Below are 21,536 nucleotides of genomic sequence, written 5' to 3'. Positions count from 1 at the left end.
AAATTGAGAAAGGCAGAGATCATTCCATAGCAAACTATCACTGTCTTTCAATATAACAGTCTGGAGAGCCCCTGGCTTTTTTTTCTAGACTCTTTGTCCTTTCACCATAAAACAAACATCTCAGATATGTAGACATGTGAGAGGCAGCACCTGTTGGCCCCAAGTGTGGTGTTTGGAAGCTATATATACTCCAGAAAAACATGTTCTTAAATTTAATCCATTCCTGTGGTTTTGGACCCACTGTAAGTTGTTGAGTCTTCTACAGTTAAGGTGTGACCCATCACAATCTGAATGGGTCTCATCCTCTTACTAGAGTTGTGTGTAGGAGAATGAAATTCAGACACAGAGAGAAAACCAGGAAAGCAACAAGCTGAAATCAACAAAACCTGGAATAGACAGGAAAGATGGCAAATGCCACCATGTGCCTTTCCACATGGCATAGGAACTAAGGATTGATGGTGGCCAGTCTTTGGGAAGAAAACATTGCATCACCTTGATGATCCCTTGATTTGGTTGATTTACTTTGGTTTGGTAGATATTTTCATGGCCACAAAACTGTAAGTCAATGAAATCCCATTATTTAAGCCAACTCAGGTTCACGATATTTACAGGAACAGCCTAGAAAACCAAAACACCAAGTTCTTCTAGGAAGTCTTTTCTTTTCAAAGAATGCACAATATTGGTTCAATATTTTTGCCAGTTTAAATAATGAGACATCTCTGAATTCACAATCTGTGTATAAGTTCTCTGTCTGCAAATCACATGTGATTTCTCCGTTAGAGTAATAAGATCTGTTTGTGGAAGGTAGAGACTTTCTTCAAGGCAAAGTCCACTTGAGCTTGAGGAACCTGTGCTTCAATATAAGGAGGAGCATGGAAAGTGGGAGTACAGGAACTTGGTAGTGTCAACCTCAGATTTTTTTAAGTGAAGGATATTTTCTGAAATGACACCAAGGACAATGGGAGAACATTCTAAAAATGTCATTATATTTTGCTTTAATCTCTGTTCTTATGTTTTATGTTCTTATTCTCATGTTCTTATTCTGTTCTTTTTTTCTAAGATTTGTTTTTATTTTATTTCTCTCCCCTCCCCCCCAGTTGTGTGTTCTCTGTGTCCGTTTGCTGTGTGTTCTTCTGTGACTGTTTCTATCCTTATCAGTGGCACTGGAAATCTGTGTTTCTTTTTGTTGCATCTTCTTGCTGTGTCAGCTCTACATATGTGTGGTGCCATTCTTGGGCAGGCTGCACTTTCTTTTGCACTGGGTGGCTCTCCTTATGGGGTGCACTCCTTGTGCGTGAGGCTCCCCTCTGCGGGAACACCCCTGCCTGGCACGGCAATCCTTGCGGGCATCAGCACTGTGCAGGGGCCAGCTCCACACAGGTCAAGGAGGCCCGGGGTTTGAACTGTGGACCTCCCATGTGGTAGGCAGATGCCCTATCCATTGGGCCAAGTCTGCTTCCCTGTTCTTATGTCTTATATTCTTATGCTTATGTTATTCTGCAAATACCTTGGCCTCAGAAAAAGAATGAACATTTACATATTGGAGTTACAATTTGATAAGATTTTTATCCTGGTAGGAAGCCTTTCATTATTCTTCTAAACTTAGACAACATGACAAAATTCATACTGGAGAGAAATCCTATGAATATAATGAATATGGGAAAGAATAGGAGAGCATTGATCTTTATAGATGCCAATGTTCACCTTAGTGGTAGATGGTATAAATCTTGTGAGCATGGGAAATACCTGGCCAGATTGCTAATTTGTATTTCTATAAAAGAAATCACATGGGAGAGAGACCATATCTCCTTAATCAGTTGGAAGGGCCTGTGTCCTAATATGACATTTTTGAGAATTCATATATATTAATGTATCGAGTAAAGAAGAATTTACTGCCATAGCACTAACTTTAAAACCAGCCAGAGAAGGAGAGAAATTCTATATCAATGTAATCCATATGGAAATACTTTCATTTATAAAATTTCCTTAAATAAGATGACTGAACTGCACTGGAGAGAAACTCTAGGTCTGGAATCACTGGTCATAAGCAATCAGTAGCCTCCAGCTTTTGTGTACACAAGGAAGCTCTCAATAGGAATAATCCCCAAATAGGAAATAAGATAGGGTGTCTTTACCAGAAGTTTGATGCCTCTTGGGGAGTTCCAGTAATTCAACCTGGACAAGCCATTCAGTGGCATATGAGGAATTCCTTTGCTCAAAGAGCAACTCTTGTAGAATATATGAGGATGCATGCTCTATAACTGAAGGAAAATTCTCAGTAGTCATTCATTCCTTAGTGAACATAACAGTACTCACATTGAGAAGAACGAATCCTAATATCAAAGTGGAAACACTTTGTGGATTTCTCATCAGAAAAATCAGTCTGGGAAAAACCTTTCCAGTATGCTTTCACCCCCAATTCATGTAATTATACAGAATTTGGCCCAATAGTATCGGAGTCAGAGACCCAAGGGTATCGGGAATGAAAGGCAAAGAAAGATTGGGTTCAGGGGATCTGAGAGCATTGATTTCTCAAGCTCATCAGACAACTTTATTGAGTTGAGGGGCTAGTATTTATACCCTTAACATATGTGACATACATCACTAAATCAAGTTATGTATTACCTTTACCTCATTCTCTATTAACTAATGATTGATGAACACTAACAAACTTTACTGGAACTATTATTATAAAAATCAGTAACTATACTCAAAAATCCTGTTACTCAGGTCATTCCGTCCTATATGTTCTTGTTCCGCCTGCAGGTATGCTTTATCCAGACATGATTGTGATCCGCACCGATAATCATAGGGGACAGCCTGACTCAGTGGTCAAGGAAGTAACTTGCTTCCATGGAAACAACATGCCTTTGTTTCCCACACAATAGTTTTTTGAAAATTGTTAGAATGTGTAATGATCTGGGCATGCTTCATGCTGCATTTTGTTACAAGTAAGAGTAAATGAGATTTGCTCTTTTTAGTACACACATATGTACAAATATATAAACACTAAAACCTGTTACTGAGAAGTTCATTATGCCCTAGGTTTTTTTCTTTCTTTTCTTTTCCTTTTTTCTTTTGCTGTAAATATAATATAATGACACAGACTTTGGTGAATCAGACAATCACTTTGACCACCACTCAAAAAGGTAGAATGAAAAATGGTATCTCTGTTATTACACGGTATTAATGTATATAAAAGGCAAAGATGAATAGACTCATGGAAGAACAAATACAACTAAATCTAATGGTGCATCAATTATGCTTTTGAAGTATGATTTAATACTTAAAGGGTTTTTTTTAATGATGTTAGGTTGTAGGAAATGAGAAAATACTGCAGATGTGGAGAGAGTCCCATTTTCAGAATGCCCTACATGCTTATTATGCTAATGTAACCCCAAAATGCTCACCCATGGAGATCTTTCCTTTTTCCTTCTTTTTTTTTTTTTTTTTTTTTGGAGGTACTGTAAGTTCAAGCCAGGACCTCATAAAGGGGAAGCAGGTGTTCAACCACTTGAGGTACATCTACTCCCCAGGGATTACTTTGGAAAATCACACACTTCATTTGTAAATTACACATTTCATTTAGATTATAGCCACTAAAAAGTAATAGGTAGGAAGAAAGAGATGTCCATACAGAATTTCATTTTGTTAGGTTAACCTGCATGAGAACTGTCTGCAGACAGGGCAAGAGCTGCACAATTAACCATGGCCCCTATTCCAAGGAACTCTTTCTACAAACCAAGCCATTGGGTTGTTGCCTGGGATCCAAGGTGTGTCTAAAACACCAGATGTCAGCTGCCACATATTTTCCTTAGTGTGAATATCTGGTCAGCTGAGGAAAGGGGCCATAAGGCCAATCTTATCCTTATGTGAAATGAAACTAAAGTATTTAGGCAAATTTGACATAAATCTCTCTGGAAGGAGAATGATCATCACTCTAAATCACCCAATTGACTCCCATTTCAAACATTTAATTTATTAAGTAACATTTATTTAGGGTTTCCAAAGCTCCAGACCTACATTGTTCTGGAATTGAGTGGTAAATGGTTCGATGTTATGTTTTGGTGAGTTTGAGGTCTTGGGTGGTATCTGAGTCCAGCAGGATAGGATCTAGAACTCAGTGTTGAGAGAATGATATCATTAGATACCACTGTGGATGAACCAAGATGATTTAGGGCAAGTGTTCACAAAATGGCAGATATAAGGTAAAGCAGAAAGGGAATGAAAATTCAAAAGACTGGGATGGATGATTCATAGGACAGGAATATTCACATCTGAGATATCCTTGAGTGGTTTCTTTGGTGGTGGAGACCCAATATTTTGGATTCAAGGAGGGAATTGGAAACCTTTGAACACCATCGGCTAATGATATACAAAACTCAATGATTTTCATGTTCTTATGGGTAAAATGAAGGTATTCCTATCTTTCTTATCCAAAGTTGCCAAGACCTTCATACTCTTGTCCTGGGGAGAGGAGGGTCCTCCACCTATTTCTCTTGGAACACACTCCATGTTCTGTTGATGGGGTGGGTTACTTTCAGGCGAAGTCTTGTGTTTCATGACAGGTGGATCTGGAAATTGGGACAAGACTAGAGAGTTTCATACCTTCTTTTTCCATTCTCAACTTTGTTCACCTGGTGGTGAGTGAAAACCCAGAAGAAGTCAGTTGTCAACTGAGCTATTTACAATGCAACCACCAGTGAGTAGGATATTCTTCCACTGAAATGACCCATGTATTGTCAGCAGATGGGTATGTTTCTCCTATTGGTGTGGCTATTCTAAGCTCATTTAGGAGATATTCAAGGATCTTAGCTACAGTTAAGTTTACCCAGGCCTCTGTAAAGTTACGATAGGTTAGGGATTCATCAATAAGTAATCTCCTTTCCAACATCACAGAAATTTGCTCAAGTCCATTCAGTCTCTGTTTTCACTGGAGAGACGAGGTTTTTTCTCATTTAGCACATCTCTGTATTGGAAAAATAGTGAACCCATTGATCATTTTAATGCCTGCTGTTGGTTTCAGCATGCAGTTGAAAATAGGTGATAGAGATGAGTAGGAGCAGAAGTTTACAGTCAGTAGGAGACTGATGTTTCAGCAGGTGAATTCAATCACTGCATTGCTACAGATGGTGGGGCAGAGGGTTATGCATTGTTGAGAGGAGTAAAATTGAGGGTTAGCTAATGGAAGGAAAAGAGGAATCATTTATTTTGCCAAATTTTTAATTTTGTAAAGTATTAATATTGCACATTTTGAAAACTTTTAAAGAAAGATAACTGAAATTCTCATTACCCACTTGTCCCCAATTGTCCAATTTCAAATTTTTTAAAAAGATTTATTTATTTCTCTCTGTGTCTATTTGCTGCATCTTCTTTGTCCACTTCGGTTGTTGTCAGCGGCACGGGAATCTGTCTCTTTTTGTTTTGTCATCTTGTTGTGTCAGTTCTCCATGTATACAGCACCATTGCTGGTCAGGTTGCACTTTCTTTCGTGCTGGGTGGCTCTCCTTATGGGTTGCACTCCTTGCACGTGGCGCTCCCTTATGCGGGGGACACCCCTACATGGGGGACACCCCTGCATGGAATGGCACTCCTTGCATGCATCAGCACTGAGCATGGGCCAGCTCCATATGGGTCAAGGAGGCCTGGGGTTTGAACTGCAGACCTCCCATGTGGTAGACGGATGCCCTAACCACTGGGCCAAGTCCGCTGCCCAATTTTGAATTTTATTGATAACCCTTACTCAGACATTATAAATGGAAGTAATTATAAGAAGTATGGTTTCTTTTATTTTGGCATGGATTCAGGAGTGGTATAGTATGTAGAGTAAAATGTACAGTCCTTTGGAAATCACTGAAAAACTGGTGAGACCAGAATATATCAAGAGGCTTCTTGTACTCTTCAAAATACAGAGGAGGTGAATAGATAAGAGACACAATGAACATGGATATTTGGAGGTCCCAAGAAAAGTGGAGAGGAAACGGACTTTTCCCAGTGGTTAGGGCATCTGTCTACCACAAGGGAGGTCCACACTTCAAACCCTGGGCCTCCTTGACCCGTGTGGAGCTGGCCCATGCGCAGTGCTGATGCGCACAATGAGTGCTGTGCCATGCAGGTGTGTCCCCCGTGTAGGGGAGCCCCATACGCAAGGAGTGCGCCCTTGAGGAGAGCCACCCAGCACGAAAGGGGGAGCAACCTGTCCAGGAATGGTGCCACCCACACTTCCTGTGCTGCTGACGACAATGACAACAGGAGCGGACAAAGAAACAAGACAAGAAGACGCAGCAAATGGACACAGAGAACAGACAACTGGGGGAGGGGGGATTAAATAAATAAATAAATCTTTAAAAAAAAGAAAAGTGGAGATTGCAAGGTGTCATTCCTTGTAATGGTCAGGCTATGACCATCCTTCAGTGTAGTGTCTCAGGGGGCTGTATTGTGTGCTGCTAAACTCTCTGTACTTACATGTTATGGTGAACACCTGAGTTATGTAGAGTTGAATGAGGCAACATTTACTGGGCCAAAGTTTTGTGTGACTGCTTAGTTCAGCAGAATGGTGGACTTATTGTAAGGTTCTCTGCCATTTTAATGAGTAATAGACCTTTGAATAATATTTATATTGGAAGCCCTTTACACATTAGCTCATTGTATCTTTTAAAACTTCTTATATATTTCAAAATTATTTCCTAGTTGAGAAGAAACTGAGGTCATCTGAGGGAATAATCTAATCATAGTTGTGATATGAAAGTGGCAAAGCATGGATATTCCTTGCCTTATGATGAGTTTGTAGATTTACTTGAAATTGGTGGAAAAGGTTGTTTTAGTTATGAATGCTGAAGTGAAAATTGTATAGTGCCATGTGGAAATTATAATGACCAGTCTATTAGAAAATTTCCAGTTCATACCATAACACATGTCTTCTGATATTCTTTTATAATGGGGTTTAAATATTCAGTGTGTTTATGTCTGTCTGATTGTGAAGAACAGATGGCCATTCAGCACTGAGAATGATCTGACTACAAGCTCAAACCCAGTTTGAGCTTTTGTAAAGCCCCTGCTGTCTCATTGCTGTCTATCCCCTCGAACATCCACTCTGGACATTGGTAGAGATGGTGCTCTCTGAACCCCAATGTCCATGATGTTTTTAGGAGATAATAAACCTGGAAGATATAATTATAGACTTCACTCAGAAAGAATGGACCTTGTTGGACACATCCCAGAGAAAGCTCTTCAGAAATGTGATGCTGGAGAATATCAATCATCTGGTCTCACTGGGTAAGTCTCTGAAATTTTCATATCTATATAAATTTCTCTTATTTTCTCATGAAGTATCTACAACAATTTGTTCATATTGTTTTATGTTATTATATTTTATTTTAAACTTTATATACTTAATATATTTTATTTTGTAACATGCACAACTACCTAAAAATGATTGTTTCTTTAGTTTTTGCATATAGTTTTTCACCCCAGTAGTTGTAATCTTCTTGAACACAAATTTCATGTTTTTCTTCTACTCAGTGTGCAACAATCAGAACAGTGCTTGGAATTCAATGAATGTTTTCTTAAAGAAAATGTGAGTTTAAAATGTCCTTAATAATTATTCTTCTCTAGGTATTGGTGTGGATTCAGACTATAGTCCTAAAAACAACAGGCATATCCTTTTACACATGAACTACTCCAATAGTTTGTGCTATTGGTTTCTTTTTGAAAATAATAGGGAAACACTGTGGAAACCTAGAATTTCTCCTCAGTTGAAAATATAGTAGGTTTTGCACACTCTCTTTGCACTTGGGCATCAACAACCAAAGTTCCTCATGTATTTGGGCACAATATTAAGAGATAATCCTTTAATGGTGAAGACTTATCAATATTCTGTATTGCAGGTACTTTTCCCTTGGCTGACCTTCAAAGTTTACCTTATTCTTCTTTGGTCCTTAAAGTGGTTTGAAGCTGTTTGTACCACAGAAAACATGTTCTTAAAATCAGTGGATTCCTGTGCATGTGAAACCATTGTACATATGACCCATTGATAAGGTTATTTCAGTTAAGGTGTGCCCCACCTCCATCAAGATGTCTTAATCCTGAGTTCCTTAGAATAGAGTGAAATTCAGACAGAGAGTGAGAAAGCCATAGGAAGTAACAAATTGGAATCAACAGAACCCAGAGGAGAAGAAAGAGACCAGGAGATGCCACCATGTGCCTTGCCATTTGACAAGGTAAGGAGTAGGTTTATCAGCACCAAGCCCCAGAACACTACAGTCTTGGGGAAAAAGTTTTGCCTTGATGACACTTCAATCTGACCATTTTTCAAGACTCAAAAGCATAAACTGATAAACTTCCATTGTTTCAGTCACCTGATTTCATGGTATTTGCTTAAGCAGCCAGGGAAACTACAACAAATTTTGGAACCAGGAGAGGGGTTTCTGCCTTTGCAAATAACAAAAATGTGAAAATGGTTTTAGAAGTAGGTAAATGCTGGAAGGCTTGTAAATGCCTTGATTGAAAAGGGTTTGAGGAGAATTTTGGTAGGAATATGGTTTCTAAAGGTACTTCCAATAAGTCCTTAAATGGAAATGATGAAGGTATTATTGGAAGCTTTACGATATGGATCTTTGTGGTAGAGAGCTTGGCAAATTTGAGTCTGATGTGAAATGGAAGGTAGATTTTTGAGAGTGGTGAACTTGGACATGTTGCTAATGTAGTTTCCAAACTGAGTGTGGAAAGAGCAACCTGGTTTCTGCTGGCAGCTTATAATAAAATGCAAGAGGAATGGAATAAGCTGATCACTGAACTTCTGGGTATAAGAAAAGCAGAAACTGGTGGTTTGGAAAACTCTGAGCTTCTAGGAAGTGAGCTAAAATTTAAATGGAAAGAAAAATGACTGAATGAAGGAAAAATCACTTCAAGATGAGAACTGTGAAAGCTGAGATTTGGACTGAAGACAGGTTATCAGGCCAAGAAAGCAGGCCTACCCATTTATGTGAAAAGGATGAATCTGGAACAATGCTCAAAGTACGGCAGCTTTCTGCACTATTATTCAGTAAGTGTGCTACTATCCCAGTGTTCTGAATGGCTGGAAGCTGTACCCTTAGGATTGTGGAGTTGGGCTATCACCCCACTCTTGTTAGAGGGTTGAGCCTATTCCCTCATAATTTAGTGAGTCTGGCCACCAGCCCTGTGTTATCAGAGGTTGGGGCCTTCATCCTAGGGTTTGAAGAGAACAAGCCTGCTGCACAAGCTATTGGAAGGCATGAGGCTGCTGCTTCAACAATCACAGAGATTAAAACATTGTTCCACAGCTGAATTTTAGTCCTTGAAATCTAATGGAGTATGCCTTGCATGGTTTCTGAATTGTTTGGGATCCATGACTCCTGTTTTCCTTTTAGTTTATCCCTGTGGGAATCAAAATGTTTATCTTTTGCCTGTCCCTCCATTGTAAACTAGGAGCACATAACCTGTTCTATAGATGGAACAGATCCACAGATACGAATTGTGCCCCAGGACAGATGAAATCCATAATTGATTTTGATTAGACTTTCTACTTCACATTGTTTCTGATGTGACTTGAAACCTTTGGGATATTGTGATGGAAAGTATTTTGCATATAGAAGGAACATGTTTTTTTTAGGTTTTGAGGGTGATATATGAAGCTTTATGTATCCCAGAAAAACATATTTAAATATATTCCATCCCTGTAGGTATATGCCAGTTGTTAGTAGGGCCTTTTGATGAGTAATTTCAGTTAAAGTGTGTTACACCTAATTCAGGAGGGGACCAGATTTGAATACTGGAGTCCTTCATCAAATAATAAATTTCAGGAGTCAGACTTGGCCCAGTGGTTAGGGCATTCATCCGTCACATGGGAGGTCCTTGGTTCAAACCCTGGGCCTCCTTGACCCATGTGGTGCTGGCCCATGCACAGTGATGATGCATGCAAGGAGTGCCCTGCCATGCAGGGGTGTCCCCCATGTATGGAAGCCCCACATGCAAGGAGTGCGCCCCATAAGGAGAGCCACCCAGCATGAAAGAAAGTGCAACCTGCCCAGGAATGGTGCCACACACATGGAGAGTTGACACAACATGATGATGCAACAAAAAGAAACACAGATTCCCATGCTGCTGACAACAACAGAAGTGGACCAAAAAAAGGACAAAAAAGAAGACCCAGCAAATAGACACACAGAACAGACAACTGGGGTGGGGGTATGGGGGTAAGAGGAGAGAAATAAATAAATTTTTAAATAATAATAATAAATTTCAGACAAAAAGTCAACACAGAGGAGTGATTGAGCACCTGCCTCCCATGTATGAGGTCCTGGGTTCAATCACCAGTGTCTCCAAAAAAAAAAAAAAAAAAAAAGAAAAAGAAAAACGAAAGGCAACAGAAATATTAAGTTGAAGTCAGTGAAACCAGAAGAGAATAAATTTGCCAGGAGATGCTGCCATATGCACTACCATATGACAAACTATGGACCAAAACACACCAGCAGCTATTACCAGAATCTTGGTATTGGGGAGAAAGCATTGTTTTGATGGTGGCTCAATTTGGACTATTTCCTGGCCTCAAAACTGTAGGTTGCCTTTGCTTAAGCCAACCCATTCATGGTATGTGTCTAAGAAGCCTGGGAAAATTAAACAACCACCTTCCCTAGATTTGATGGCAATCCACTAACTGCAGAGAAATCAAAATTTCTGTTTTTTGTTTTTTTTTTAACCACCACCTGCACATCAGGTTTATAAATCAGATATACTTTCCCAGTTGAGGGAAGGAGAAGAACTTTGGAGAGAAGGAATTGGAATTTTCCAAAGGCAGAATTCAGGTAAGCTCTAGGAAACTGCTTCATGATAGGAGGGTCCTGGTCATTGGGTAAGTAGGTTCCTAAAAATATCTATTGCAGATTTCCTTAAGTGGGTTATATTTTCTAATGTAGTTGTCAATACTGGGAAAATTTAATTGGATGTGGTCTTTATTCCATTTACCACATTACTATCTATTCAAGTGTCTGAGACATTGGGGAAATGTATATTTCTACACTATTGGATTTAACATTCATTTAATGGATCTTTTCCTTGTCTTCCTCGTGGATGATTTTTCCTGTCTTCACATCACCAACATACTGGCTTTTTATAATTTTTCTTATATTTTAATTTTGAAAGTATTTTCTAATTGTCAGTATTATATAATATTTTCTACTTCCTAGAGTATTCCTTAATTTGATACTCTTTCCCAGATCAGTGTCATATATGAAACAAATAGAGGGCCACATGATGGTTTTCAACATTTTAATTTCCCTAATGCTAGTCTATCAATTGTTTCTTTTTCTTCAGTTATTTCTGGGAGGGAAAGTGATCTTAGAAAACAGATGCTCTCCATGCAACATATCTGCAGGAAAGACACATTTATGCTCTTGTCATTGGTAACCATCATAGGTGTGAACTCTGGTCTTCCAAATAGATACTTGGGAGTGCAATGAAATAGGAATTCAATATAGGCACTTAAGTGTAAGTAAATTGGTTTTTAAGTGCTAATCCAGAACAAGTCAGTGACAGTTTGAATTTAGGGAAAAATATTAACTTGAACACACACAAAAACCTGAGTTTTTATAAAAATATAATTGTATAAACATGCCTCATATGCCTGATCTTTGAAAGTGTGTGAAGTCTTCCAGAATTGATTAGATAGCTCTGCAGTTGAAATAGTACAAAAGAAAAGATCTCTGTACTTGAAGAAGAGTAACATGGTATGGTAAAGATTTTACTTGGAGGCTGTCACTGAATGATTAGTGTAGAGTTCATTTGTATATGAGTGTATTTTTTATTAAGTGAATGGTTTCTTATCTACTTCCCAGAAGGAGAACTCTCATCCTGAAAAGAATGGCATTAAATATAGTGAACTGCCAGAAGATTTTGCCTACATATCCAGAATAACTGAACATATGTTAACTTAAAAGGGAAAGAAACCCTATTTCAGCAATCTATTTGGAAAAGCTCTCAGTGACCACTCATCTTTTAATCAACAAAAACAAATTCACCATGGAAGTAAATCATATGAGTGTCATCTGATTGGTAAATTGGTTATTCAAAACTCTGGCCTTACAGATTACAATGTAACTCATGCAGAAGAGAAAGCATATGAATGCCATCTATGTTGGAAAGCCTTTACTCACTATTCTGCCCTGAGACAACATGAGAGAACTCCCACTGGAGAGAAACCACATGCATGTCATCTACTGGGAAGACCTTCAGTAGAATCTATAGCCTTAGTCTACATGAGCGAACTCACACTGGAGAGAAACTCTATGAATGCCATATATGTAGGAAAGCCTTCACTTATTCTTCTGCCCTAGGAAAGCATGTGAGAACTCATACTAGAGAGGATCCTTATAAATGTCAACTGTGTGGGAAAGCCTTCACTCACTGTTCTCCCCTCAGAAAACATGAGAACTCACACTGGAGAGAAACCTTATGAATGTCATCTGTGTGAGAAAGCCCTTCACTCAATATTCTGCACTTAGGCAACATGAGAGGACTCACACTGGAAAGAAGCCCTATGAATGTTACCTATGTGGAAAACCTCTCACTTGGTGTTCTTCCCTGAGAAATCATGAGAGAACTCACACTGGAGAAAAACCCTTTGAATGTCATCAATGTGGCAAAGCCTTCAAAGCATCTCTAGCCTTAATCTGCATGATAGAATTCACACTGGAGAGAAATCTTGTGAACGTCATCTCTATGGGAAAGCCTTCACCCATTATCATAGCCTTAGACAACATGAGAGGACTCACTGGAGAGGAACCCTATGAATGTCTTCTAGGTAACAAAGCTTTCCCTGGTCTGTACAGAGACAACATGAGAAATCTCACACTGGAGAGATGCTGTATGAATAGCATCTCTGGGAAAACTTTAGTTTATTTTTGTACTCTTAGACAACATGAGAAATTTGATACTGGAGGGAGGCATTATGAATGCCATATATGCCTGGATTTAAAATTTTTCACTCTATGACCCCTTTACCAGTCAGGTGAGATGAATACTACATTTATTGCCTATATTCAGAAGGGAGGGAAGTTCTAGATTTCAGTAAGAGGTCAGAGAAAATAAAGATAATGTTTATTTATTTTTTTAATTCAAACTCACAGATTCCATGAAATCAAGTGGTCCATCACCCTCTGATTAAAAACCCTGATATATGTGAAAGGCTTTGGTTAATATTCTGACCATACATTATATGAAAGAATATAAACAGCAACATTTATAAGACAATTGATTTTTTACACTGTATATATTGCTTATTAGTGTCGTGAATGAAAGCATGTGTTCAGTGGTCTCTCTTTCCTCAGCATTGATAATCTTATGCTGTGGAACAATCATAAAGTCTATTTAGGAAAATCTTCAGCTGGATTTCACTTTAGAAAATTTAATGGATATTAACGTTCTTTTATGGATCATTTGGCCTGTGAGCAAGTCTTAATTTTGAAACTATGTGGGATAACAATACAGAATTGTGAACTGACACTGGTATACTGTATATTGGATTTACTAAGAACTAATATGAAGTGAAATTAACTTAAGAGATCAGGAAGCAGACATAGCTCAACTGATAGAGCATCCATCTACCATATGGAGGGTCCACGGTTCAGTCCCCAGGGTCTCCTGACACATGGTAAGCTGGCCCATGCACAGTGTTGTGGCATGCAGGGAGGGCCATGCCCAAGGAGTCCATCCCACAAGGAGATGACCCCATGTTAAAAAAGCACAGCCCACCCAGGAGTGGCACTGCAGACATGGAGAGCTGACACAGCAAGATGATGGAACAAAAAAGAAATGCTTCAAAGTGCCACTGGATAATGAAAGCAGACACAGAAGAACACACAGTGAATGGACAGAGAGAGCAGACAATGGGGGTAGGGGAGGGAAACAAAAAAATCTTAAAAAAAAAAGATACTTGAATAAAGCATATCAGTCATGGACAATTGTGGGTTCATTGGATAGAGGATTCCCCAGGATCCAGAATCAGTCAGTGTGTCATGACATGCCTTAGTATTATTACAAGAAGATTTTTGCAATGAAGGACATTAAAGTACATTGAAGGCATAGGCAGTGTCCAATTTTCAGAATGTCCAATTTTCAGAGGAAAGAAACCCTCTTCATCTCCAATTTGGAATTATGGGTCCTTTATGTTAAAACCACTGCGGTCCAGACCACAATCCACCATTGGGAAGTGCCTTGTGGAGTGCATTCCAGTGGGGAAATAGAAAGCAGTTGGGCATACTGAGATTGGGATTTTGCATTGGTAGCCTAAATAGGATACGTGATGGTCCTCCACTCCCTCAAAACTGATTGTTCCCCAACATATGTTCCACTGCCTTTTCTTTACCCTGCAGTGTTCATTTCTCAAATACATTTAGATGGAGTCACCACCCAGTTAATTCTTCCAGATGATCTTTATGTAGTTGAGTTTTTCATTCCAGTGTCTTCTCACCCCATTGCTCTTATGTGGGACTGTGCTTATGGGTAGGGCATTTGTGTTGTCCTGAGGTACCTACATCTACCTGAAGTCCATTCAGGTATCTGAGCACTTTGCAAAAGTGTTTCTCCACAGTCACATTTTGCATAAGAATTGCTGTTCCATATCCAGAGTATATGTCTACCATGGTTTTTTTTTTTCTATTATAAAACTCATCTCCTTTTAGTTTTGTAGTTTCCTCCTTAAGTCAAGCCTTACCATCATTAGCAATGATTTTGTCATTCACTATATTGACTGCTCTGCAGAGGTGTGGATATTTTTTGCCACTTTGACACCTGTATCTAAAAGACTGTTGAAAGTGTGCACCCTTCTCATTCCCCATCAACCCTAACAGAGGTACAGGACATATGGCCCATAGCAGGGACCTGGAATCCTTAGCTCTATCCCTAGGAATTCTTTTTTTTGTGTGTGCGTTTTTGAGCTACTAGGGCCAGGGATAGGACCTAGGAAAATGTATGTGGTGTTCACGTGCTGAGCTACACTGGCTCCCCTGACTTGTTTTTTTTCACCTGTCTGTTGCTATATTGTTTTTAGGAGGTGCTAGGGATAGAACCTGGGACTTCAAAAATGGGACGCAGGCCCTTATACACTTGAGCTGCATCTGCTCTCCAATAAGCATTATTTTTAAAGGAAGTAAGATCAGAATACAGATGATAGGAGCATCCTTCCTCTCTGACTCATCAGTCACCTTCAGAAGTGTCTTTCTCACTGCCCTAGTCTGTGGACAAGGAAACCTTAGCAACCTGTATGTTCCTCTTTTCTGGGGTACATCTGGGACTTATTGTGCAGTCCTGCAGAATTTTAAGCCTTTTCAGTTCTGAGAGCCCCCTTCCTCCTGCTCTTTTATGGTTTGTAATATGGCCTTAAGATCTTATTTAAAGGGACCATCTTCTGCCCTATAACTCTGGCAGTTTTTCTGTAGGAATCACATCCCTTTCTGTATTGTCTCTCCCTGCTGGTAAGTAAAGCAGCCTTACCTTTCTTGGTGGGCCACCCCTGCCTCCTCTTTTTTTCCTTTGGTGGTTCTTTATGCTTCCTTTATGTCCCTGTTGGCATAGCCTCCCTTTGCTGGACTTTTCTCCTTCTGGGCCACAGTGATTTTCCTTAATATCACATATCTCAATTTTTCAGTGTACATATATATTTGTGTTTAGCTATTTGATACAATTCTCTTGCACTAAATTTTAAGCTTTATAATAGCAGGGATGAAGTCTGTTTTGTCCACTTCTCTATAAATTAACAATAGAGAATCTAAGAACAAGTAGCTAAGAATAATGTCTATATTGCCTCATCTATCTAGTTGCTGAAAGAAATTGCTTAATAAGAGTTCAAAGTAAGTGTATGTCCCCATGAAGCATATAAATCCAAGATTTCCAACATTTATTTCTCTTTGAGCATTTCTTATCATTTTTAAATGTATCCCAGAAGCAAATAAAAATACAGGTCTTCCATTGTTTTTCCCTCCTCTTTATTGTCTTTTAGTCACCATGTCTTAGGTGAAGCTGATAGAAATTTGTAGTAAGGAACAAAACACTGCAATGTTGAGAAATAAATGCTCAAGAGTATGGGAAAGTCAAACTCTGAGATTCTAGTTTAGGGGATAAATGGAAGTCAGACATTGTATCTTTCTGGGCATTTCCTTGTGCTCATTTCTCTTAAATAAAATGTAAATGACCTATGAGGTGAACTGTGGTGAGGTTTTCTGTTGATTTTGAAAATCATTTTAATCAAGATTATACTACTTTGGCAAGTGGATTTGGCTCAAAAGACATAGCATCTGTCAACCACTGAGTGGTCCAGGGTTCAAACCCAGGGCCTCCTGACCCAAGTGGTGAGTGGTGCACACACAGTGCTAATGCATGCAATGTGTGCCATGCCACGCAGGGGTTTCCCCCATGTAGGGGAGCCACATGCACGGAAAGTGCACCCTGTAAGGAGAACAGCCCTGCATAAAAAAGTGCAGCCCACCCAGGAATGGCATGACACACCCAGAGAGTTGACACAGCAAGATGATGCAACAAAAAAACCAGACACAGATTCCCAGTGCCACTGACAAAAATACAAGTGGGCACAGAAGAACACACAGTGAGTGGACACAGAGAGCAGATACCTGGTGTGGGGGGGAGGGGAGAGAAATAAATACAAAATCTTTAAAATATTATACTACTTAACTATGATGCCATATTGTACTAATTTTACCTGTAATCTTTTTAAAGAATGCAGGTTTTATCCCATATCATGAAATGTTTCATTAGCTGATGTGCCACCCTAGTCCTCAGAGCAAAATGACCATTCAGGTCAGAAAGAGACATTGTCATTTATTTACTTTGGAGGGAAAATGATCCTACTGTAAACAGGCAGGTAGGACATGCACTATCTAGATGTGATACCAGAGCAACATTGATGGATGCAGTTGCCAAATTATCTTACAATCTTGACATCCTTTGTGCCTATTGTGTCTAGAATCCCAAAACCTTGTCTATAAAACAGAAAATCTACTATCTGAATTTCCTTCACTTTTGAACACATGTAGAATGCAAATCTTATTGGATTTTTAGAAATCTTAGATTGAATAAAACTTTATGGGTGCATTGTATCCTGAAATTGTACCTTTTTCTTTTTGTCCATATACTTGTCAAGGTTACACTTGCCTACAAGGCTCCCAGTTTAAAGACTGTTGTTGAGTTGAGCTAAATTGAAATCAGGAAAAAATCCAAACCTAGAAATCAGAGATAAGAATGACTTCCACCACACAGGATTTGAACACACAACTAACTGTTCCACCTGAAGGTCGTGGGAGCCATGGCTTCTTTGTGCTTTGGGAACATCAGGCCCAATAGGTCTCAGGCACAGTGCCCAGGATTTGTTTCTTCCCTGTCCACAGGGCTGGGATTGCCTGTGAGCTCTTTGTCCTATTGCTGTTGCCAAAATGGGCTCACTGCCCGATGCACACACAAAATGTATCCTGTGACACCAGGTTTCAAAGAAAGAGCTTTATTACAGAACAGCTGGGGCAGGAAACAGGAGAGTCAAAGCCTTTGCTTAAACTGAAGAGATTTCTGAGGGTCTTATAACATTCTGGTAGAGGCCTGATTATAATAATGAGGACAGTGGTCTGATGTTGATGGATGTAGGATGCCCAAATATCTGAAAGTAACTTGTTTCTCTCCCTGTTGCTAGGATACAAAGGAAAGAATTTTATGTAAATTAGAAGGTAATGAGATGCAACCTTCTCTTGGTCCCACATTCCATTTCTTGTGGTCGAGAATATCCTGTTGAAGCAATACAGTATGAAAACCAGCTTCAACCAGTTGGTTAGAGCTGCACAGAAGAAACCCCTGGCTGTCCTCACTCCAACTTGCTTAATAAACATAATAAAATTCCCACCTGGGGGTGGAGTTATCTGCCCCATTTTTGATCAGGCAAGCATGATTTCATGAACATACTAATCATACAATTATATAACTAATCATACAAATATATAATAATATATATATATTAATATATATACAATTATATAACATACATAGCTATGTATGTTCATCCATTTGCTTAAAAGCTAATGCATAATCAAAGCAAATGTTAAGTAGTAACAGGTATGTAAAGAAGAGTAAAACTACCATGTGGGGAGTCAGATCTGAGTTGCTTTACACCAACCTTGGCTCCTGTCTGCAGTCATAACAAATGTAAGTTCTGCCCAACATTCTTGTTAATGATTTTTTTCCTCTACATCTTTGGTTATCCCCAAAGGCCTAAAATGGGACTTAACATGTGGGCCTCTGCAAGGAACTTATTTGGAGCATCCTTCATGACCAGCTTAGAATAGGGTGTGTGGAGGTCACAGGGTGAATTTGTGCCCTCTCTAAATCCATCTTAGAGGTAGAATGTGGAGAAGGGGCAGGGGGCCCTGAGACTCAGTATCTTCATAATGGGGTGTAGGGCCCTTGAGGAAAGGGAAGGCAGATAGAAGGGGATGGATGAGATAAGGATAACTAGGCCAAGCAGATCCACTAGGGAAGCTAGCAGAGGGAAACTGATCCAAGATGATAGAGGAGAAAGGAGAGGGGAGCAGGATTGAACAGAGGGCAGGGGCTTGAGTACCTAGGAACTGAAAGGAGCCAGAGGAGAAGGCAGGGGAGACTGTGAGAAGAGGGTTTGGGAGTGGCTTCCCTGTGGGCTGGGTACAGATAGTGACTAGAAGGCACATAGCTAGGGAAGGGAGCACTGGGACAAGGATGGAGAACTGAAGGGTGGGAAAGGGCAGTGGCATGTCCTGAGAGATGAGGCATCAGGCTGTGTGATGAGACCCATGCAGATCATGGTGTAAACTGACACAGCTGATGGGAAGAATACAAATTTCAGGGTAAATGAGGGGAAGAGCAGTATGTGGAACATGGAGGCATGGAGCTGGGAGCAGGTCACAGCATTTCAGGAAGGTGAGAGGTCTAAGGGTCTTCCAAGAAAATGGCATGACTTGTGAGAGGGGAGAGCTGTGGTGACCTGAAGCAGGGGACTTGGGGCCAACTTGGGGAGAGGGGCAAGAGAGAAGGAGAAGAGAACCCCAGTGAGGGTATGAGGCCTCCCTGCATGTTTGTGGTGGGGAGGGTTCTAAGGTGGAGCTGGGAGAGGTCAGTGGCTCAGGGGCAGATAAACTGAGACAGGATTAGAAAGTTAAGAGGGCCTAGGAGGATGGGGCAATTAAAAGGGCCATGGGGACTGAAAGAAGAGTAGTGAATGGGGAGGGTCAATCCACAGAGGGGGACCCTGCAAAGGGTAAACTGAGGCAGGGAAGGAGCAGGGTGCTGGGCAGGAGCAGGGAAGGGAGGTGGGTGAGGAATAAAGGACAGACACTAAGGGATGCAGGCCAGGCTGAGCTGTCCTTGTGGGATGGGTCTGAGGTCTAAGGTTAGAGGCAGGAAAGAGGGATTTCATAAGGAGTGGGACTGGGGTAAGACTGCCTGGGAAGGAGTAGAAAATGAGAGAAACTGGTGACTGATGGGACAAAGTAAGGTGCCTGGAGTGAACTGACATAAGTTTTGGGGAAGGTGCAAGAAGAGTTGACAGAACCAGCATAGTGGGAACTGTGAGGGCCATGACTGACTGGGGCACACAGTGCACAAGAACTGAGGAAAGGCTCATGATAGGAGGAGGACAAGCTAGGGGAGCTGAGCCCAGGACAGAGAAGAGAAATCAACCAAATATAAATGGAACATTCAGAAATTATAGGAAATAATTCTCTTTGTATTGATGAAGAGATATTTCCTTATATAGCATACAGTCAAATGATGTTTCCACTTATATTCTTTAATATGCATCTTCTCATTGGATAAGAGTTGTCATTCATTTTAGTAAATCTGCATATAAGTATTGTCATAGCCTTCATTGAGCCTTATTTTGCCATAAAAATGTTTCATAAAATGTCATTATGTTTCCCAACAATGTATTAAAATTTGGGAACTGGTTATGGCTCAAGCAATAGAACATCTACCTACCATATGGGAGGATCTCTGGAGCCTCCTGGTGAAAAAGATGAGAAAGTGTGCCCCTGTGGTGAGCCCATGACCACATGAGTGCCCAAGTGGTGAGCCAGTGCCTGCTCAAGTGAGTCACACAGCAAGATGATGATGCATCAAAAGAGAGACAAAGGGGAGACTCAAGGTGAAGTGCAGCAAAGACCAGGAACTGAGGTAGCACAATTGACAGGGAAACTCTCCCCTTCACAAGTTTTTAGGATCGAATACTGTTGGATCCCAGATGACAGAAAATGAGAAGAGAAGACAACACAGACAGCAAAAACAAAAGGGCTGGAGAAGGGGAAAGAGGTATATAAATATTTGGAAAAAAAATTATAATAAAACTTAGTAAGCTATTTGTCATTAAGATTTCATATGAAGTGATACTTGACCAACTCTAGCAGTTAGTTTTAAAAGATTATAAAAAATTTAGCCCCAAATTTAGAAAACAGACATAAATTATTATAAAAACTATAAATAAGTCACTTAAGCTCATTTGAGGCATTAAGTTTTCCTTTCATAATGATTCAGATCAATGTATCTATTTTCACTTCCATATGTCTAGAGTTCAAAGAATATTCCATTTTAAAATAATAGGATATGTGCATGTGTTTGGTGGGTAGTAGACAGAAATAAGAGCCCTCAAATATGGTTATGCACTAATCTCCATGTACGGACATGAAATGCCCACCTCTCCCTCCCACTAGTTATTTGTGTAGATTGCTGGAAAGTGTGGGGTGGAACTGACCAGCAATCCATCCTGGAAGTTTCTGTTATAGCACATACAGAATCCTAGGCATAGTAATTATTAACCTTCATATGTGTTGACCCTCAATGTTCTGGGGACCCACACAATTACCCTCATATGTATGCACTCACTGTTAATTACTTACTAAGCTACCTACACCCTTGGGCTGCTCTATGCATTAGCTAGAGCCCCTCCTTGTGCTATCTGCCCTATATAATCTTTGTTTCCCTACAGCATGGTTGGTGCCTGATCACCAACATTCGGACATGTGAGCATATAAATGGTGTGAGTGCTGCTGAACTCCCCATGTGGTTTCTTTGGGATATCAAAGGATTCTGTCAGCCTTCCTGAGCTCAACCTTCCTGCATTACAATTGGCATAGTTAGCAGGATATTTCAGAGAATCCCACTGGGGATAAGGCAGGTGAAAGCATGTCAGCCTTTCCAGATACTGCAGAGTAGACCCTGCAGTACATAGGGAATTTGTGGGAGGAAATCCTGGGGCAGCCATACATGTCTATGTGGTATGAGCTTGCCCAGATGATAAACACTTGAGGACCCAGTAGGGAGTTGGGGGATGCCCCATACACTCCTGCTGGATTAGTGCAGGTAGAAGAAAGAGTAAAGGGAACTTTTATTAAGAAAAATTAGCAATGTGCAGTGGCTGCAGCCATTGCATGGTCCTTCTTCCTTGCCTGGTGTGATACTACTAACAAGCAGCAGCTGAAACAGAGGCAAGGTGACTG

The sequence above is a fragment of the Dasypus novemcinctus genome, chromosome Y (assembly GCF_030445035.2).
Source record: "Dasypus novemcinctus isolate mDasNov1 chromosome Y, mDasNov1.1.hap2, whole genome shotgun sequence".
NCBI classification, from domain to species: Eukaryota; Metazoa; Chordata; class Mammalia; order Cingulata; family Dasypodidae; genus Dasypus; species Dasypus novemcinctus.
The sequence above is the reverse complement of the archived record's forward strand: the minus strand, read 5'-3'. Positions refer to the sequence as shown.